We start from the raw sequence: 23370 nt of genomic DNA, 5'->3' as shown, positions 1-23370 counted from the left end.
CTAAAGGAAATCAGTAGGGTTGCCTGAGCTCACAGTGTGTGAGATGGAAACTAGAGGCTGATATTCAGGAGCTAATAAGAAGGATAATGGACGCCCCCTCGCCAAGGTGAATTGGTCTCGGGTTAAATTGTGCACTCAAAAAGAGAGCCTTTGTTAAGTGCTTTGTGAAGACTTCTTAAGATCTGGTACATTGTCCTGAATTTCTAGAACATAAAACTCTTTTGATTTACTTCTTAGGTAGATATTTCCCTGATATAAAAAAGCAAATTAAAGAAAATATAATTAGATGAGTGATCAGCTCTTTCATATCATTCAGGCTACAAACCAAGCATTTGAGGAATTAAAAGCAACTGTCTTTGTCTTGCAAATCTGTACAAAATCAGAAATATAAACACAGCCCACAATTTCCTGAGACAAAGCCAGGTTAGGTCAATCAGTAGAACCTAAAAAATATTTTTAAAAAAAGGGAGTAAGTACTTGGAAATTTGACAAATTAAAAAAAAAAAACTTAATTGTCCTCTCTACAAATATTAGTAAAAAGCTATAGCAGATGAACTTAACTTTTTTTAACTGCTAAAACAAAGCTTGGATCCAACTGATCTTTTATAAACTAGTGAATTTTGTATTCTGCATGATTCTTAGCAAAAATTTAATGGAAGCTATAGGGTCTCTGTCTTGGTCTGTCTGTGTTCGTGTATGTATATATATATATATATATATACATACATACAACACACACGCACACACATATATATGTTGTAAATGTGAGATAGATTTCTACCTCCAGATGGTATTGCAAAATTTAAGAGCTCTATTTACTTTGGTTAAAGGTCAAATGCTTATAAAGATCATGTATTTTTAAGTTCTCATAAAAACAATGGAAACTAACCCAAGTGTTTTTCAAGTTAATGTTATATAAAATAATTTTGGGTAAATAAAATTTATTGAAGTTTGTCAGCTTGATTGCAATAGCCTTGTCCTCAGAGCTATCAGCATTGAATATAATGCAGATAAACAACTTTTATTCTACCTTGGTTTATTAGTCAAATAGCTCATGTTATCATGTTATCTCTGTTACAAAATTTGTCAGCAAAAATAACTTAGAATGATAGCTGATTTTGTCTAATGTCTCATGAAGTTTTTGTGTGTAATCTAAATATAATTATTGGGAGCAAATGACTTAGATAGATGTAAGTAAGATAAGAGTTTATAAACTTTTTAGCAATAATTATATTTCATGGCACGTGTACTTAAAATAGTTTCCAGAATCTCTTTGTTAACTTGAAACTTTGAAGTTTTTCTAAGTTAAGTTAAATGAAAAATGCATTGAATATCTAGATCATTTTCAAATAGCATAAAATATATTGAAACATTAATTGCTAAATAAGTCTAAGTTGACCTACTTTTGTCTTCTTATTACACAGAAATTAAAGATGTTTGGGTCTATTAGTAAACATGCTTGTGCTTTATTGAAAGATTGTACTATGAAGCAGCATATGTTTCTAGAAATTATGAAAAATATTAATAAATTTGCCATGCCACAGAATGCTAATGTAAAAGTTCATAATTATTTACTTCTTTATTTTTCACTAGAAATTAAGGTTCTAAAGGTTAAAAATTCAAATATAAAGATTCATTTTTTTAAGGGAAATGAGAGCAATGTCTCAAAACTTGAACTTCTGCTTACTAGGGATAAAGCCAAATGTATACAAAAGGTTGAAGAGAAAGAGATAAATTTACTTTGTAGTCAAGTTGGCTACACTTGATTAAAATTGATTATACTTAAAATTGATTTGTGATTATAGGGATTTTAAAACTAAGCTGTAATATCAATAGTGTACTTATGTAAGACTAGAACTTAATTTTATTTCATTTGTTAACAGGGAATTTTCTTGACCCTTTTAAGTGGTCGGCCTAGAAGATGAAGATTCTATGTTTTATCAAAATAATTTCCTGTGTTTGCTGTCTTTAAAAGGTCCTTAATTACTTTAAAAAAATGAGTCTTAACATTAAAAGAGCTAAGTTTTGCTCACAGCTACGTAACCCTCTGTATTTGCTTTTAAAATCCTTTATTGTTGGGGCTGGCCCCGTGGCCCAGTGGTTAAGTTTGAGCACTCTGCTGCAGGCAGCCCACTGTTTCGTTGGTTCGAATCCTGGGCGTGGACACGGTACTGCTCATCAAACCACGCTGAGGCAGCGTCCCACATGCCACAACTAGAAGGACCCACAATGAAGAATATACAACTATGTACCAGGGGGCTTTGGGGAGAAAAAGGAAAATTAAAATCTTTAAAAAAAAAATCTTTTATTGTCACTTTGGTTAAATAAATCATTAAGTACTGTCTCATACTGATTTTTATGCTATTTAGTCAAGTGCCCAAACCTTTGCTGTCTTTAACAAACTTCTCAAAATCAAATTCTAAAAGTGAAATCTTTTTGACCTGGAAGAAATTTTGGAACTTTTCCAAAGGGCCCCTGGAACATTCCAAAGTTTTGTTAAACTAATAAGGCTTGTTTGGTATGTTAAATTGTGTGGAGAGCATTGCTAAATAAGTGATATTAAACCTCCTTTATGAATATCCTTGTATGCATATATTATTAATATAAATGTTCTAAGAAATTGTGTGAAATTTAAAAAAATCTGATATGCCCTGGTGTAATGTTATCAGTCATAATTCTATTTATTATCTTAAAATTCAGTATGCCACAGAAATAACCAAATTTCCTTGTCAACTGCACTGTAATCAAATATTTAACCATGCCATTTTAAGTCTTTTGTCATTTACAGACAGTTATTGCTTTATTCTGATGTTTTTGCAAATATGTTGTTGCATCATCAGAGAGATACATGGAAAGGGACTCTGACACTTACTTTAGAATACAGATTTCTGATAAACTTTCAGAGCATAAAACTGAACTGGGTAAGAAATTATAGAACTATAATAGAGAAACTGGTTTCATAAAATTATTAACAAAAGATCAAGATCAAGAATTGACTATGTGAGCCTGAATAAACTGATGAAGATGATTATAATTTTTATGAATTTTTGTTTGAAATATCGCTGATTTTATTTGTTTTTCCAGACTTAAGGAGAACTTTTTTCTCTTTTCTCTTTAGCTAACTATGGCTATAATTATGATAGCAGTTTGGTAAATTATATATTTGTAAGCAGGATTGAAACATTTATATTTTTCTCTCTACTTGATCCCACCAGAATTTGAAAACTCTTAGTGAGTGAATATTCTTATTTTCATGGAAATATAGTTATTTATATAAGTTTGATAAGAATCTATCCTCTTTATAACAGGACACAATTGGAAACATTGGTTATATTACCAAGGCTTTGACTGGAATGTTATATTTGAGAGAGACATGCAAAGACTCTGATATGACCGGATGGCTTTAAACAACAAAAGTTGACTTTATGGAACAAAATAAAGCCCCTTGGAAATATTGGCCTGGTACGTTGCTTACAGAATTCCCAGCAACCTTACCAGGTGAGTAAAAAAGGTCACTTCCTGGCAGGTGCAGGAACCTCACTTGCAGAAAACTGAGGATATTTTGGGGACCTTGAGAAGAGATGAATTCACAAAAATCTATAGGTATTGCAGGCAGAGTCTGATGATAAGTCCTTGGCTTGGCTTTTCCAGCATCCAGAGGCCTTTAAAAGTTCAGTTGGAGATTCCTTATTAAAAGTTCCAGCAAGCAGATTTAAAAGAGCCTATGCAATCAATTGCTATTCTCATTACACTTATGTAAATAATTGGGCCAAGTTTATTGAAACCAGACTTATTTTGTAAACAAATTAGTCTGAATTTGGCTATCTTTGGTAAAAATGAGAATGATTTTAGAGAGAAAAGTTATATTTCATCATAAACTATAATACACAGTTGTGAATATTAGATTCTAGTTCTGTCAATTGTCTTTGAGGTTTTGTTTTCCACCTGTAAACTGGACAGGATCATAAATTCTTCATTTCCTCAAATATTTGGCTACAACTCTCCAAAGTAATACTTCTAATTTTTCTCCCACTTTTGACTTGGAATCATTGAGAACTAAAGCTGCTCTTTTCCCAAAGACTTGCAAACTGAAGCTGAATAATTTGACATAAACTTAAGAGAGATCACCACAATAGCCCATGTTTAGACAATCTCTGTGCCTGTTGCTCTCTAAGCCATTCAAAAAGTTATCTGAACTCCCAATGATACAATCAGAGACATTATATAACTGAAAAAGATGCTTCAACTCTGACATCTAGAAGTCTTCTTGACTGGTTATCCCCTTGGCTCAGAAACTAGTTTATAATTTGCTCCAACCATTGACCTTTTTCTTTTGCTTCCATAGAAATGCCTCTTATTAATTATCTGATTGCTTTCTTACAGAATATAGGCCTAGCTTTGGGAGCCCATCTGCATCACTACCTCCTAAAATGAATTTAACTGGACTGACCTATTGTCATGACTAAGAGACTGGTTCAGTGACATGGAACAATCTACCAACTCAGCTTCTGGAGTGTGGAACTTGTTGGAGAAGTTTCAAAGGCAGGAGGGTCTGTAGGGGAGTAGAATTTGCAACTCCCAGATATGCCTCTTTTGCTTGATTATTTGGGGCTGATTATATTTTAGAACAAAATACTCAGGAAGAAATTTTGACCTTCCCTCTAACTGCCTAAAATAATTTAAGATAGAAGGCCTGTTCCAGGAAGGAGCTATCACCATAGATAACTATAGTGTAATACAAACTAGATGTGGTAGACAGAGAGGAACCTAGCAAGTCCCCTTTGATCAAAATCTTCTCGATGACCCATTGTCTCTGCATGTCATGGCAAACATTTGTTTACTTAACATTTGCTTTTCCACCTCCATGTGAGTTGTCTCCCTCCCCCTTGAAGTTCCAAACCACTACCCTCAACATTCTCTTTTTAAATTAGCTTTAGTATTTTAGGTGGTAACTTTGGCCATTTTGGTGAGTTACTCAATTTTCCTGAGTTTCTCCCATGTATACATGTTGTTAAACTTTGTTTGACTTTCTCCTGCTATTCTGTCTTTTGTCAACTTAATTCTTAGACCAGCCAGTAGAACCTAGAAGGGTAGAGAAAAATGTCTTCCTCCCCTACAGCTTCAAGAGTCGGTATCAAAGATGAGAACAGCAATAGTAATAACAGTTATTTATCATGCCGTAGCTACTTGCCAAAACCTGTGTTAATTTCACATCCTCATGAAAATTCTGCAAGTCAGGAAGCATAAAATACTAAGAAAAAATATAATTGATAAGATCATGGACTCTGAAGCTGGACCTATGAGTTTAAATTCCAACTCTCTCTCTCTGTATACTTGCACAAGGTCCTAGTCTCTCTATACTTCGATTTTGTCATGCTAAATTCAGTATAATAATGCTTACAAAAATTACTATTCATCCCATTTTGCAAAGAAACTGACACTTAGAGTGACATTGTCATTAGACTGAGAAAAGTGAGACAGCTGTCCTTCAGGAAAAGCCCAGATCTTGGAGACAGAAAACCTTCCCTGGCACTCCAGTTTTGCCAGTCACTAGCTACATGGCCTTGGGTCAGCCATTTCTCTTGTCCAAGGGTTCCCTTACAGGTGTAATGGGGCTCATACTACCCTCCCTGACTGTGCCATTGTATGAATGAGATGAGATAATGAATTGGAAAGCAGCCAGCATGAGGCATGGTACACCAACATTCAGTAAATGTTTTTGGAAACTAAATGTTCTCTTTGTAACATTCTCTCCCCCATTAAACTCCTATCAAGAAAATGGTGTTTTAAGATAACAATGACAGAAAACTGAGTCAGCAAGTGATTGTGTAAGTCAAACATATGGATTTTTTTTTCCTTTTTCTTTCTTTCTAGGAGACAAAATCCTCTCTGAAACTGCAAATGCAATTGCCACCCTGTGGAGCCTTTGTAAGAGAATTTCATCTTTCATTTCTGTTTCTCCTTGGGATTTTACATTGGATGAAACTTGCATGTATGTTTTTCCACATCTTACTTTTCCCATCTCTATCCAATACATACTTCTTTGACTATCATTGCTTCTACTGCTCAATGTGCTTTTAATTTCTGTATTGATTTAATTTAAAATTACTTTGGTCTCCAGAGACCTGAGAGCATTTTTCAATATAAAATAAAAATTAAATGGAGTTCACTCACTCTCAAATACCTCCCCTGGTTTCAAACTCTACCTCTGACCATTTATTATGTGAAAAACTTGCAACCTGAACATGGAAGAGAAACAAACTTCCTAATCAGTTTCTTATCAAGACATCATAAATGATTGCTGTGATATCTGAGTACTCCTGTTGATTGTGAGTGCTTACTTCATGCTCAGACATTCACCTTTGGTGTCTTCACCTGATCGCACCTTGTCTCTCTCATATCTCATTCTTTTATTTCACGAACATTTATTTACCGTCTATCATTTGCTATGCATTCTGGATATCCAAGAGGATGTGGGTAAATATTCACTTAGACCTGCTGATTTGTCTTCAGATAACTTCTATAAAATTGGCTATGATAGGAGCAAGCTGCTAGAACACAGAGGACAGGGTAATTCATGGTGCTCTTCAGATGTGGGAAAGGCTTTGCACTAGAATTCAGTCTTGATAAGTGAGCATAGCTTTTCCAAGAAGAAAATAGCTTGAAGATACAGAATTCCAGGCAGAGGAAATAGCATGCTCAGAGGCATACATGTGGGAATGACAGCAGAACTGGAAAAAAAAAAAAAAAAAAAGGTGCATAGGAGAAGAGCCTAAAGGAAAAGCAAAACATAAATTGCCTGAGACTGATAAAACCAGAGCAGGGTCCATATGAGAGATAAGCAAAGGGAAAAGTATCCTTTCTTTTTTTTAATGAGTGAATAGTTTACTTTTTTCTAGTTTTATTGAGAAATAATTGACACACATCACTGTATATGTTTAAGTTATATAGCATAATGGTTTGATTTACATATATTGTGAAATGATTATTACAATAGGTTCAGTTAACATGCATCTTTTTTTTTTCTTAGCACAAATGAATAAAGGCAGATTTCTGTATGATTAGGAAATACAAAATTCTTGGTAAATTTTGAAAATTAGTGAGCTTTACGTACTTAGGTCAGAGAGGGTTATGCTTTATTTTGACAGTGAAAATTAATTTTCATTATTTTAAATCTCCCATTTTCCTCTTAACTTTTAAGTTAAAACTAATAGCCTACAAAGCCTTCTGTAGACTGCTACCATTTTTCCTCTCCAGCCTCAAGTCTGGTTCTGGCCCTGATGCACCCTACCCCAGCTCCACTCAATCCTCATTTCTCTCATCTGAGTGCCATTGCATGGGCTTTTGTCACTCTCTGGAACTCTGTCTCCCTAACCCCAAAGTTATCTGCCTTTATAACTCTTGATTATCTTTCAAGTTTCTGCTCAAGTATTGCCTCCTTCGAGAATCCTCCCATGAGCAGCACTCTCAGTCTCTACTTTAGAAAACCAGGGTGGAGATCCTCTTTGGGCTTCCCATGGCATTCTACGCCTCTCTCAACCAGAACAGCCAGTTAATTGGCTTATTAAAGTTATTTGTTATAAAGTAGGGTGATCCTTTTACTTGTTTATTCGTGCCTTTATTATTCATCAAAAACATGAGGACTTCTTAAGCTAGGAATTGTGAAAAAGACACAGATTTCTGTCCTCACAGAGTTTACAATCTAATGTGAGAAATGTGTAAGGAAGCACATGGGGAGGGCACTTTACCTGGACAAGATGGAGGAGAGCAGAGAGAAAGCGATGGAGGAGGATTTAGGAAAACTCCTTGAAAGATTTACTTTCTAAAGGCAGACTTTATTCATTCAACAAATGTTTATTGAGCACTTACAGTCTGCTGGGGACAATTGAGATAGATTAGCGAACAAAAGACATAGGTCCATGCCCTGCAGAGCTTAGTTTTTGACCCAGGGAAACAGGAAGAAATAATCACTATAAACCATTGAATTATACAGTATGTCAAAATATGCGCTATGGATAAAAAAGAAAAAAAATGTAGAGCAAGTTCAGAGGGATTTGGAGTCGGGGAGTGCTCGTTAGGCCTTGGAGAAACTTACAGGATCAATGACCTTTGGTGAAGGGAGGTGTTGGGAACACCAGATCCTGACCACTAGACCGTTAGGGAGTGTCAAGTGAAGTGTTTGTAATGACAGGGAGTGCAAGGCACATGGGAGTCTGAGGCACAGGGGCTCTTGTTAAAGGTCATAGAACGTTGAAACTAAAGGAGGAATATATCACTCAGCATCAAGCATGAAACGGATGAAGCACATCAGGATTATTTGAGAAGGATTTGACACAAAAGATATGGGCATAAAGATATGGGAAGGGTGTAAGGAAATCACAAGGGATAAGGAAGTGCCCAGGGCACAAAACAGTGGAACTCCGTTACTGCCCTGCCCGGAGGGATGCAGGCAGTAAGCCATTACCAGAAAACAGAAAAGAAAGGGCGGTAGGGAGAGGGCTCCCTAACAGGAGCTGTGATTAAGGAATCAGCCAGCCTTCAGCAACCCCACAGGCAGCAGCCAATGGAATTACCACTCTGAATTTAAACTCCTTCCTTCTTTGATATCTGGCTGTTGCTCTCCATTAACGGAATCCAACTGGAAGCCAAAGATCATGGAAATAGATGTACAGTAGATTTGGGTTTGGAGGGACGAATGGAAGATAACCACACAGGGAAATGCTGAGGAGTTTATTCTTGTGAATGCGAGGCTCATATGTCATTAATGTGCTTAAAAACAGGTGTTTAATCAAATGAATGAAAAAAGGATAGGATTTGATGTGGGGTTATAGAGAAGATTAACAATACCTACTGCTGGTGAAGCAGATTGTTGAAGAAGGACTGAGTAGGACTCAGTAGGTAGGACAATTCAGTAGGTTGAAGTAGGACTGAATAAACATTTGCCATAATTGTACATGAATCAGTGTCTGGGACGTAAAACCACTATTACAACCCTGCTTAGAAAACCGCTGCAAAATATTGCTTCTTTGCTTTTTGCATTTGCATTTAATTGCCAATGTTATGATTTTGGTGGTTTAAACCCTTCCATATCTGACTCTCATTCATCATTAAAAGGACCCTCTTCTTCATCAGTAGGAGCCTGGAATTCAGCTAACACACTAACACTCAACAACAAATGGTGATGTGATCTGGAGGAAATTAGCCCGCATGCCAGGAAAAAGTTTAAAAAATAGAAAATTCAGAGGGAAGAAGGAGAGAAAGAATGGGCTCCTTTGCATTGGTTCTATGGCCTTCTCACAATCCATATTTCATTGGTAACTGATAGTATTCGTATTTATTTGAAAAATCAGATTACTTCAGGATATCTTTGTGGAATCAGAACTATGATGCAGTTGGCAACAAATGTACTTTGACAGGATACGGATGAATCTTCTTTCCCTGACCCTGGCTTATGACAGTGAATAAAGCCAAGAAAATGAAAACAGTGAAGCAAAATGTCAGAGTGAGAACAGGGCACAAAGCTGTTTTATTTTGTTTGAACACTATGAAAATGGGATGCTCATTGACTTTATGATCAGATTTATTGGTCTGATTTCCTTGACTTAGCTCTTTCTTTGCCATGTCATCTTGCCTTCTATAAAAGAAACTGTATCAAAGCTGCCCATCTAGAAAATAGCCAGCCGTCTAATTCTTTTGCTAAGGCTGAGTGGAGAGTTGGCATAATTTATGAAACCTTTAAGTGATTGGAAATAAGACTGAGCATGTACTTGTCCTTTACCTGTCAAATGGGTACCCTCTCATGAAGGAACCCACGTCCTCTAGATCTCTCATTCTTTCTGAACTTTTTCTCCTTGTGGGGAAGCTCACCAGGGGTAAAACTGGTTGGAAGTCTGGGGAGCATCTTATCCATGGTTTGAACTGGAGAGAGTTCCAGAGAGTGTAAAGAATAACAAGTGGAGACTTGTTTGCAACTGCCTATGGGTGCCAGGGGCTGTAGTGAGCCCTTGAACTGTAGCTGAGAGGCACAGTTGAGAACTGGAAAGGAGAAGACTGACAAATAATAACTATGAAGAAGTCATCAGCTGGAAAATTGAAAGAAAAGTTGGAAATGGTGAATGAGAGGTAGCTGATGAGAGAAATAACAGTCAAGTCTTAGTAGAGAGAGGTGGGGATTAGAAAAATGGTGCAAGGAAAGTTTTCCTTTGGCCCTTAAATTTCTGACTTTAAGGGAGTATTGGTGGCTGTTATTTCTAGCACGTTGTGAACAGATGTTTTCCTGTGGATTTTTAGAATGGGATTTTGAAGGGCTGTGGACCACAGTAAAGGGACTGATGTAGTGTGAAATTAGAGTTGTAAGTGATTAACAAAATGGAAAGTTTCTGCCCTATAACTGGTAAATGACCTTGCTAGAGTCTATATTCCATGGTGATATGCAAATATTAACAGCTTACAAGTAGTTAAGCATATCAGATAGACTTTCCATACAAACCATACAAATTCGATTTCACGCAGGAACGTATAAGGTGGCCTAGCATTACTAATATTGCTATTTACCACCTAACTATGGCTGCTTTTCTCCTCAAGAATTCATTTTATGTAGCCAAACTACTGCAGGGAATTGCACCCCACATCCTAACATTTGACTATCTAGGCCAGTGGCATTGCTCTAAAAGGTAAAGAAGTTTCTTCAGAGGCTGACAATTTAGTATCAGAGCATTCATGGTAGAAAGGGAGTTTTAAAGCCGTCTAATCCTATCACTCATCTGCTGCTTAAATGTCTTTTACAGCAGTGGTGTTTTAACTGAATTGTGCCAAGGAATAAAGACAATAAGTATTTACATTCAAAAAGTATTTACAGAGAACCTACCATGGGCTAAGTGCTGTGCTAGGAATACAGGGGGTAGCAAGACAGACATCATACATGCCTTCACAGAACTTACAAGGGAAGAAGACAGATAATTAAAAGATAAGCCAATAAAAGAAATGCAGTGATTTCAGAGAATCACAAGCACTATGGAAAAATAAAGTTGATTGAAGTACAGTTAAAATTTGATCTCTGAAAATGTTTTCAAAACCCTCAGACTATCTTACCCACAGCAAGAGTGCAAACCTATCTAATGATACTGAAGCATGTGAGTCTCCCATTACAGCTGAATATAATGCTTCAGATCAAAGCAGAAATGCAAAAGAGGGCAACTCTGTCCTTAGTTTATATAGGCAAAGTGATGACTGAATCTGGATGGAGGAGGGAACTAGATACCCATTCATTTTTCACATATTCACTGGGTGCCTTCTCCGTGCCAGGCACTGCAAGAATGTTAGTCCATGAGGACAGAAGCTTTTCGTTGTTCACCACTCTATCCTCTAAAATAGTACCTGGCACTGGGTAGGTGCTGTATTAGTCAGGGTTCTCCAGAGAAACAGAATCAATAGGAAATTAGGTAGATAGATAAATAGACATAGATATAGATATACACGTATGTGTAGGAATTGCCTCTGGTAGCTATGGAGCCTGGAAGTCCCACAACCTACCATCTACAAGCTGCAGAACGAGGAATGCCAGAGGTGTAATTCAGTTGAAGTCCAAAAGCCCAATAACTAGGAGCACTGATGTCCAAGGGCAGGAGAAAATGACCGTCTCAGCTCAGAGAGACAAAATTTGCCCTTTCTGCCACATTTCTGTTCTATTCAGGCCCTCAGTGGATTGGTTGATGCCCAACCACATTAGTGAAGGCAATCTTCTTTACTCAGTTTACTGATTCAGATGGTAATGTCTCCTGGAAACACTCCCACAGACACACCCAGAAATAATGTTTTGCCAGCTATCTAGGCATCCCTCAGCCCAGCCAGGTTGACATATAAAATTAATTATCATAGGTGCTTATTATGTTATTTAATTGAATGAATAAATACAAGGCATTGAGAAATTAACAGAAAATAAATTTTCTTCTTTACTATAGCAAGTCTCAGAGGCAGAAGATTTGCAATCTTTACAGACGAGGAAATTGGATCTTAAAAGGCTAAGATAGCTGGTTAAGATTGCATAGTTAATGAGAGATGAAGCCAACACTCAAGGGAAGGCCTGCCTGGCTCCATTGTACACACTCAGTCCTCTAGGCATGATAACAGGTTCTGAGGAAGCAAGTTTCTAATACAAACCACAACCATGCACTCCTCAGCTTAATTTGTTTTTCCAATGATTTCCTGTAGCTTTGAAATTAAGGTCTTTAAACCTTAGATTTGAACATGGAATCTTCCAGGATCTGGTCCATGCTTAAATCTAGTCTCCTTTCTAAATATTCATATCAGCCTCTTCTCTTGAAATTCCTTCAGTCCATCAAATAAATCTATTTGCCTTGAGAGTATCACATTTCTTACCACTTCCATGCTTTTCCACATACTATCCCTCTGCATGGAATGTCCATCACTCCTTCTTTTGCTTTTAAAATTCCTGCCAATCTTCTAAAACCCAGTTCAAGAGCCGCTCTCTATAGCAAGCCTTCTCTGAACCCCAAGACAGCACGAGACATTCCTCCTCTACGATCCAGTAACTTTCTGCATGTCTCTCTACCAGGCAACTTAGAAAATTCTCAAATTGCTCCTTGTACTGACCCATCTGCCAACAAGACTTTGAGCTGTTAGAAGACTGGGTCTATATTTTATTTCATTCCTGGACTTTCCTCACATAGCAAAATGTCTGGTATGGCAGGTATTCGATTAATGTTTAATTCAATATATGATGAATAAACAAATGAATCCTGGAATGAGTAACCAAGACTATGGTGCCCGTGAAGATGGGCCATAAGACCAACATTTAGAACTACTTAGAATGACTAAGGCATCAGGTAGCTGACAAAGAAAGATCAGGCATCAGCCAGTTATCAGAACTAAAGGACACACAAGGGAAAGGTGAAGCTCATCAGGAGCAAGTCCAGGTGCTTTTGAGTCCCCAGGTTATAATACAAACTGTTGAATCCCAGCTGCCGAGTGTGACGCTGTGGCAAGGATGGGTGGAGCAATTATTTGTATTTGGCAGGTTGGAAATCAGTTGACCCAGCCCTGGAGAGAAGAGAAGGGATTGAGAATTTGGCCATGATAAAATTGTGACTTACGTTGGCTTTCTTTTCTCCTCTCCCAGGTTCTCTTGAAACCCGGCACTCTTTTGAAGAGGTTTTACTACAAGCTGAATTGCTTATAGCTACACTCAGAGACGGTTCCACTGTCATTGGAATGAATTACCCCTTCAAGAATTTTGTGCCCAGAGAACATCTCTTTCTCTCTGGAGCTCTTCTGGATATTGATTTTGACTCAAACCTATCTTACCAAAATAAAAAATAAAGAAATCTCCCAATCAATTTTTGTTTTAGTTGAAAGCAATATAGCTTTTCAAACTAGATTTTTTTTTCCAATGGTGCAAAATACATTAGGTGAGAAAAGCCTGGGATTGAGAATTTCAATCCTTCTGAATTTCATCACTTTGTTTATATGTCCATCTCTGCCCAGTTCTTGAGCAGTATTGTTATTTTTTCCTGCTCTGCTGTGTACAGCTGTGCTTTGCTACTAGCAGGTGACCACCAGACAGTAGTGAGAGTTAAAATAGTGACAGCTATAACCATGCAATGGAAGTAAGTGAGAGATAATTAAGAAAAGCGTAAGCCTATTTCCCTTAACTTACTCCAAAGGCTGGTACATTTAGACCATAAACTCTGAAGCTCCACTCCCTAGGTTCAGGTTCTGCCTCCACCATTTACCAGCTATGTGATCTTGGACAAGATAGTTACTTCTCTGTGACTCAATAGCCTTGTTTGTAAGACGGGAAGGAAAACAGCACCTATCTCATAATGTTTTTGTGAGAATTAAATGAATTAGTATATATCAAGTTATGGAATAGGGTCAGTACATATTAAGATCAATGTAAATGCTGGGCATTTATACTATTATGGAACTCCTCCCAGCTTTTTTGGCAATTTTTTTCCCTGGAAATAATATTTAAAATGGAAATGTGGAAGATTTTATTTATGTACTAATTTGTTTGTTTATAAGTTTCCCTTAGTAGAGCTACCTGTTGCCCACTAGCCTTTGTCAAGATATGGCACATTTTTGGGGCTGGCCTGGTGGCTTAGTGGCTAAGTTCTCATGCTCTGCTTTGGTGGTCCAGGGTTCATGCGTTCAGATCCTGGGTGTGGACCTACACACCACTCATCAAGTCATGCTGTGACGGCATCCCACGTACAAAATAGAGGAAGATTGGCACAGGTATTAGCTCAGGGCCAATCTTTCTCACCCCCCGCCCAAAAAAAGGTGCATTTTCTTTGGTGAAATAATAAATGGATTATGCAGAGGGAAGTCCTATAAAATAGCAATGGCTCAAAGACTGTAAGTGACCAAAGAGATGACCAATTTAAAGCAATTTGAATTTAAGATAGGTTTGGATTAGCAAAATTTAAATTAGTAAAGGTGTTGACTATTCGTGCAGCTTTCTTCTGCTTCATTCTATACTGAATTCTCTGTAAAGGAACTGAGCCAGTTTGTAGTGTAGTGGGGATGACAAATGTCTTGAAATTGTTGTAAACCTGGCTTTGAACTCCAACTTTGTATGAACATGGGCATACCATGAAATTTCTCTGAGCCTAGTCTTTCATTTATAATTATAATAAATTCATAATAGTAATATGATTCATTACAATTTAGAGAATGATTTTTAGGTTCTCAGACTATACACACACACACATACACACAATATACAAATATTCATATGTTTATGTGTGCATATTTACAGACACTTGTATTAATCTACACACCATCATTACAAGTTAATCATTATTATTTCAGTTTTGTAGATGTTTTCACCAACATTCAAACATGTTAAACAATTTGCCAAACTCACACAGCTAAGAAGTGACAGATCTAGGATCTGGACCTAAATGTTTCTGGCCGTGAATCCATGATCTCTTGCTTATCATGCTGTTTCTTGTTACAGAGCTGATTTTAGGATTAAATGCAGCAACATATAAAATCACTAGCATGAGGTCCAGCATATGGTAGATTCCCAATAAATATTAGTTACTTTACAATTCTTAACATTACTAGAATGGGGACCAGCCCTGTGGTGCAGTGGTTAAGTTTGCACACTGCTTTGGCGGCCCGGGGTTCGCTGGTTCGAATTCTGGGCCAGACCTATGCACTGCTCATCAAGCCATGCTGTGGCAGGTGTCCCACATATAAAATAGAGGAAAACGGGCACAGATGTTAGCTCAGGGCCTATCTTCCTCAGCAAAAAGAGGAAGATTGGCAGTGGATGTTGGCTCAGGACTAATCTTCCTCAAAAAAAAAAAAAATTACTAGAATGCTTTGTAAACATGATGATGATGGCATTAATGATAATAGAAACTAATATTTATTATTTACCATCTATTAAGCACTATACTTTATATCTTTTACATTTGTTAACTCATGCATTCACCACAATCCTAGGACAGGAGCATTGTTATTATTATCACCATTTTAAAGATTAAAAAAAGAGAGAAGAATGAGGTGGAGGTGAGAGAGTGTTGGAACTTTTCCAATATCACCCAAGACTTAAATCCAGGAGTCTGTGATTTATCCACATCTAGCAACTGCCTTGTCTGAGTGTTTCAAAAAAGAAAAATCCCTTGTCAAACTTCTGGTGCTTATTTCAAGCTCTGTATAGAAAGCTAAGTACCCAAATATTAAATCGAATGAGAAATAGCCCTCATCCTTGAATTAACCATCTAGAAGGTCACATAGACCTCTCAAGCAGAGATAGTGAAATCGTGGACCACAAAACATTAAACGAATCCTCCAAATATACCCATAGAGCAAGTGTTCTTGCTAGACAATATGGGGCTCTTTCTAAACCGTCAAGGTGCTCTCCCTCTACAATATTCTGCACAAATTGGTGTGAAGCTTCTCCTTATCCCATATATATCATTTAAGACATTTAATTGAAGCTCTTGTATATATACAGTTTGTATATACATATTAACGTAACAAATTTTGCTCTTTCTAGTCCCCTTTGAGTTCTCACTATGGAGAAAAGAATAAGCACTCTTTCCAACATTGCTGAGGAAGTTCCACAATGCTAGTCACTCTCTCTGTCTCATTCCAGTGATTGTATATTTGCTAAATGGCATGATGTTGGCATTCATCTTAGATCTGCAAACTTAGAAAAGTACCTTATCCTCCCTACAAAAGCCCCAGTTTCATATAACGGAAAGTACACTGTCTATCTCAGGAGTGTTTTGAAGACTACAGGAAATAACATAAAGAAAAATTCCCCCATGGAGTTTCAGGCTCAAGTGATTTGGACAGTAAAAGTATAGATTAATGTAACTGAATATACAAATTTTAATTCAGGAAATGGAGTACCAACACATAGCCAGATCTGCGAATAAATACATCAAAAGAGATTAGACTTGTTCTAAATTAATTTGTAGTATCTAGAAAACAAAATTAAATATATTTAAATTTTTTATTTATGCCTTATTTAGAAAGTTGTATCACATTGTTTCAGGAAAGCATATCAGGTATCGGCTGTGTCAGCCGGGGTCCTGGCAGGAAAAACATGGTACCCTCAAACGGTACAATTTAAGGAGAGTTGAAAGCAAGGACTATTTACCAGTTTTAAGGAAACCACCCAGGGACAGTGCAGTGTACCAAGACTAGGAACTTTGAGGGGCCTTCACTACTCATGAATAGACGAGTAGAGGGAGCACAACTGGACCCTGGTGAGGTAGCTGCATGGAGGGGGCTGTCTGATAGATGTCTGACTTCAGTAGAGGCGTGCAGGGAACAATGGTGATGTGACTTCACTCTCTGCCTGTCCTCTCACCTCCTTCCAGTACCTTCCATTGGCTGAACCTAAGCTGATATCAGAAGACAAGGGAGAAATATAGAAGTCAGTGTCCTGGGAACTAGAGCAGAATGGAGAAAGGCAGACAGTGATAGTGGATCTGGAGGGGCAAATGAAAGATGATCAGGACAGAAAGAAAAGTTCAGCTACAGAAATAAGGAGACAAGCATAAAGCATGGGAATAAATGTGCAAGGAAGGGGATATCTAAAATGTTATAGAGATACAGATAAAGGTAATTTAAATGTATGTTCCTCAAGATTGTTTTCTGCTCGGTGTTCATGGTTTCATTTCCTTGAAGTTCTTTGGGCTCTTTAATTCTGAAACATTGAAAGAGCCCTGAACTACAGTAAGAATTTCTTCATATCTGGTCCTGGATCTCTTCAGATGCCTGTAATTCAAAGATCCAAAGACTAACCTGCTGTCCCACCCTAAGTGATCCTACATGATGTTTGGGAAGTTGCTTACTTAGACTGGACCTCAAGTGAGGTCATTCATAAAATAATGGAGCTGAACACATTGATCTCTAAGACAGAGTCAACTTCTAGGCTTCTGTACTCAAATGTATGGTGTGGATAGCCGCAGGTAGGAATCGAAACGGTCTAATCCATAAGGTAAATCTCATTAAATTTGCTCAAGTGAGTTAACGTTAAATAGAAGTGGTAAAAAGCAAAGCTCTTCCTATTAGTATCCTTAATACATGCTTGGTCACTTTAAGTGATGAAAACTGTACAAAGTCATCCACGCAGATACTTTCTAACTATAATGAACACAATTAAACATCATTGTCATCCTCCATTTAGACACCTTTCTACAGCTAACGTATTGCTGGTGTGAGTTTCCCTAAATTGGTCTCCTCTGGTCACCTTTCAATCCATGTGGAAGATGACTGGAGTTAAGTCCGCAATTAAATTTTTACAAGAGATTGCATCGAATGCTTTGGTGAAGTCAACACGTACCTCATTAATACGACCTCAATTACGCTGTCCCCTAAGAGAAGGTTCATGTATCCCACAAGGCTCTTGTGTGATCTTTTGCAGACATGCCTGTGGCTTTTGGTCTAAACACTATTTCATTGAGTGTTCGCAAGGTGTCAGGCAGTGGGACATCTGTTTTTACCCTCTTGATCATACTCATTCTTCAGAACAGCTTGGTGAGGAACGAGATGCATTTTCTCATTTATAGATGAGCACACTGAGTCCCTCTTTCTTTTGCACATGGTATTCTTTCTGCCCAGAGAAGCTCTTTTCTCCAGTTTCTTTGGTTGATCAGCTCCTTATTCATTTTTCTAAATTCAACACATGTGTTACCATCTTAGGTGATACAGAGGACAGGCATGTGTAATAGTGCTTAAAAAAGTGGGCTTGGAGCTAGATTGCTTGCGTGTGAATGTGAACTCTGCCATTTACTAGCTATGTAACCATGGTCACATTATTTACCTTTTATGCTCCTCAGGTTTCCCATTTAAAAACTGGGGGCACTTGGAATATATACTGCATTTATCATTATCCTTTGTATATAGATGTGTTATTTCTGAAAAATGCCTTTAAAGCAAGGTGAAATGCTTTTTATTCCCCATTCTGCCTTTGTGCTGACTAGAATAAGGAAGTAATGGCTGGAGCTACAGCCACTATGTCACATAATGAGGTACCTTGGGATAAAAGACCTTATACCCTAGAAAACAAAATGGAAGGCATCCAGGTCCTCGTCATTGTGTACTACCTACCTATGGACATCTATGCAGATGAGAGAGAAAAGCAAAAAAGTCTGCTATGTTTAAGCTACTTTTATTTAGAGGTTTCTGTCACTCACAGTTAAATCTATTCATATGAATAAGAACAGAGGAAGAGAATTAGGGCTGGAAGTGAAGCCAGGAAAAGGAATGTGGATTTATTTTAGGCTCACTTATGCTGGCTTATTGAGGATCAGAAACACTCTTCCATTTATTGATGAAACACATGCGCATGAGTCTTAGCAGCTTCTAGAAGGCCCAGCATTCTGGGATTCTCATTTTCCTGCCCAGCCTCTCTTTTCTTCTCAGAAGACTTAGCTGATTCCACTCTCTTCCTGAGAAGATAAGGTTCTCTACAATTTGGAATTAATTTCTGTAATTAAATCTGCCTTTTCTCCCAGAGAGCAAACACTATGGACACAGGATCCCCAGTCTGTCTTCATTTTGGTGACAACTGAGCATCTGCAAAATGTCTGGTATGTGGAAAACACTCAACAATATTTGTTTCTATATCCGTATATATTTTTGGAAATTTTGTTTTTTCAATCTCACGTCTAAATTTTAAAAAATCATAGAAATATGTTTAAATGAATGAATATGAGAAAATGTGTTAGATACTTTACTAAGTGCTACGGAAACAGCCTTTTATTTAATTCTCATGACAACTCTGTGAGGTGAATATTATAATTTTACAGGTAAATGGACCTGAGTCATGAGACTAACAAGTAACTGAAACTGGATTGAACCATAGGTCAGTCTGCATCATCCATTATGTTATCATTCTCTAATCTTCCAGAAGGTTCACAGGATGAGAAACCCCAAGAAGCTACAAAATGCTCCCTTTCTACTCATCCTTTATACACGGTATTGGCAGTACCCTTTTTTCTCCCCCAAAAAATCAGACCAAGGGGCGGCCTCAGAATCAGAGCTAAAGTGAATTATCTAATCAAAAGCTTTGAGTCTGTTTGATACAATATGCTATAGAAATTCTAATTTTTATACATATGTTAAAATTAGAATAAAAACGTGTATATACCATAAGTATGTACATATATGTACATATATACACAAAACCATACAATTTTTTTCCAGAGATAGCATATCCTTCCCAAGTAGCTATATTTAGCGTATCATAGAGCAGATAGGAACAAAAGATGTTGAAGACATTATCTGGCTACTTCTGTATATCAGAAATAAACTCATGTGGTCCTCTTTATGACAAGGGAGTGAATTCTCCTTTTTCAGCATCAGTTCACCAAAAGATGCTGGACTGGGTTCAGGTTTCTTCATCCAAATGGCATTTACCTTGCCCTTTGTGTCATGAGACAGGATAGTGCTGTGATCTAAAGGAGTTATGCCATGTGGGTTCCAGTCAACTTCCACCATTTACTGGCCATGATGACCATGGGAAGGTTATTTAAACTTTGGACTTTAATTTTCTCCTCTCTGCAAATGGAGGTCCCTCTCAGCGTTATTCCGAGGATTAAATTGGATAACGTAGGTAGAGGTCTTGGATCTTCATGGTTTATTAGAATGTACTGCCCCTTCCACACGTTTATTTCCCCATTTACAAAGACAGTCAGAAACCACAGAGTGCCAAAAGGTAGGCTGGGGAGGGAAATGCATACCATTTCCAGGACTGTAGTGGAGGCAATATACACAGTACCTAGCAAAGTACCTGGTGCTTAGTGTGTGCTTCCTGTCACACTTTCGTTAGAAAACAATTCCTAGAATGTAGCCTGGGAGCAAATTAGCTAATTAGGAATGCAGGCGTGAGAAGATGGGTTAAGCTAATCCTGATCATGACAAGGACTATGTCTCCTGGGTGAGAAAGTCCCCAAATCTAACACTGTGGAGTGAGGCTTTCAAAAATGGCATCCCCTGCCTCCTGCAGCCTTGGCCAAATCTGCTATTGGGTTTGGATTTTGTCTGTGAAAGGGGGTATTCCGAGGGCAGATCAAGCTGATTCTACATTCTTGACTATTTTTTTCTCAGGGCTGTTGGCTGACGCCCAGCCACACCTGAAGGTATTCTCTGAGTCACACTGAGTTCCAGGGCTTCTCTCAATAAACAGGTGTGCTCACACTCATCCACAGATTGACACACCCATACAAGCTTGGGCACTTGTGCTGGGGAAAGAGGTGTTTTCCTCACTCTGCTCTAATCACTTTTTTCTCAGGGTTTCCCAGTTAACAAGAATCTGATGGCTGGCTATGGATTTAGATATAGCTGTACAGAGATTTCGTCCCTGCTGCATCGGAATTGTGTGATAATGGTTACATAGCCCTTGTGAGCTTCTGCACGTGTGTAATGATGGTACTGATCTTCATTTTATATCTATCTCAAAGTTGTAATGACAAGGAAATAAAATGGGAAATGCTGAGGTCATAAACGAGAGATACTATGCAAACCTTAATCATAAATGTAATCAAATTCTGCCCATCATTTGGGGGCTAGCTTCAGTGACTTTGATGACTTTGATGACTCCAAGTCACAATGATTTGCCCTTCTTGGAACTCCTACTGAACAATATATACTTTGTACCAATTGACTTCTTCTCTACCTAGTTTCCATCCATTACTTTGTCCTCTGTAAGCTGTACGTACTCTCACTTTAAGTAGAGATGAGTCATTTACAACCCGGTCAAATTCTCCCTAATATCTAAGCAATGCTTAGCTCTCTTAGGAATTCAATAAGTATATAGTTGACAGAGGTTAAGATTTAAATTGATTTTGCAGCCCATACTCTCAGCACAGCACACAAAGCCCAGGATGCCTGTGCAGCTGCATTATTCACCATTCACATAGCCAGTGTTCCAGTTGCAACAAAAGAGGTACCAACTCTTGGGTACCATGCTCTTCTGCCAGTTGCCTTTGCCTATGATATTCATTTTGCCAGAAAGGTTCTTCCTATCTTTTCCCCTTGTAAACTCTTACTCTTCTTTCAGTGCTCAAATTCTTATTTTCTTTTCCTGATCCTCCTTAAGCAGCATCAGTTGCTACCAGTGTATGTTATCAGTGTCCACAATGATACCCCATCAATTAAAATAATTCACGTATCACAATATAGTTATTTCATGTCTATCTTCTTTTCTAAATTCTGACTTTCACAAGGACAGAGACCACAGTTTTTAAAATTTTTTTAATATTTACCACATCACTAGTGTGTACTCAATTATATTTGTTAAACTGGATTCAATTGATTTCCATTCTGGACTTTAAAAAAATCTACAATGAACACTTTGCACCGATAGATTAGCTTTCGGCTACTAACATCTTATTCTTTCTGACTGCTAAGTGTCTGTCACTCTCCCTGATTTAGGCTAACATCTGGCTTATCTCTGGGCTGATTTATCAGATTGCTTCCCCACCAGATGTGTGGCAAGCAGTTGGCAGGCCCTATCAGTTTGACTGCTCCCTGTTCCATCTAAACCTGTCAGCTCAGGTGCCTTTAGGATTACAAATACTAAATCTGATCCTGCTTGAGAATCTCAGAGTATGGTCAGAACTATTAAACTCACTGTAAATCTGAGAAATGTTAAAACTCATTTTTTATTTACATACAGATACAGTTAGTTTCTTCCAGAATTGAGCCAATAAAAAAGCTCAATGCTTAATCTTGAATCAGAAAGACCTTGGTTCTGGCTTTTATTAAGTTTTTGACTTTGGGCAAGTCACTTAATCCACTGAGCTGCAGTTTTCCCCTTTGTAACATGGAGGATAAAATAGACTTGTGAGAGTTACATGATGATGTTTATAAAGTCCTTAGCATAGTACTCAGCACATAATAAAATCTCAATAAATGATAACTCTTGCTATGCTGATGATTCACCTTAACATTCTCTGGAGGCTGTTATGTTCTAGGCTTGTGTTAGGAATTGACAGACACCTATGAAAGCAGACATACCTAAAGGGATTCTTGTCCTCAACGACTTCAGCCATGTTGGAGCAATAGTAAGATAAATTTAAAAACTTATAACAGGGTGATTTGAGAGCAATGCTGGAGATATACAGAGGGTGGAGGAGCACAGAGGACAGTGAAATAATCCAATCTAATGAGTTAAGGGAGGGTCCCTGGATAATGAGGCAGTTTAAGGGACAAGAGAGTGACCACACGATCTGAATAACTTTGACCTCTTCAGATATCCTCAACTCCATCAGTGGGAGTCAAAAGGGCCCCCCCCACTGGGAGTGAGTTCACCCCATCCGTGACAAGGGTCAAGAGAGACCCCAGTCACACACTCTTCAGACTCACTAACACTTACAGCCGGGCTGCCCCCTCAGATTTGGGTCTAACAGAACTCACCTCCTGATGCATTCTATGGCTATTTTTGTCCTCCAGTGCAAGAAGTCTTAGATTCATAGGTCAGCCCTCATCTCCTGTGCTTTTATCTCCATAAAGCAGAATCTCTTACTCTATTCCCTTTCTAACCTTTAAACCCTCCACTTAACGTTGGAATTCAGGCTCTATCATCAGTAAAATCTATATCCTCAAACTCTTCTTTGAATGTTTCCTTCAACTTTTGCTCTTACAGAAAACTGACTTCCTCTTACCCCCCGAGGCTGCCTCTGCTTCCCATCTAGTCCTCACAAGTGGGGATCTTCTTATTCTCATCTGTACCACTGGGTTGAGAGCTGGAGTCAGTGTCTTCTGCTCCTCATTGCCATTTCCAGCCCCTTCGCACACCATAGTCCAGCGATGTGCTGCAGCTGGCTTGAACCTACTCAAGAAAGCTGATTACGCACATCTCTTCCCAACTCTGTGTCT

General features: G+C 38.0%; 1 long non-coding RNA gene across 1 annotated transcript in view; it reads right to left on the bottom strand.

Moving 5' to 3' along the window:
- Window positions 1-23370, bottom strand: part of LOC123279065 (uncharacterized) — a 1363420-nt gene that overhangs the window by 291521 nt on the left and 1048529 nt on the right. The gene's annotated exons all lie outside the window — the stretch shown is intronic.

This window comes from Equus asinus, chromosome 20 (genome assembly GCF_041296235.1).
Source record: "Equus asinus isolate D_3611 breed Donkey chromosome 20, EquAss-T2T_v2, whole genome shotgun sequence".
Taxonomy (NCBI): domain Eukaryota; kingdom Metazoa; phylum Chordata; class Mammalia; order Perissodactyla; family Equidae; genus Equus; species Equus asinus.
The sequence above is the reverse complement of the archived record's forward strand: the minus strand, read 5'-3'. Positions and strand labels throughout refer to the sequence as shown.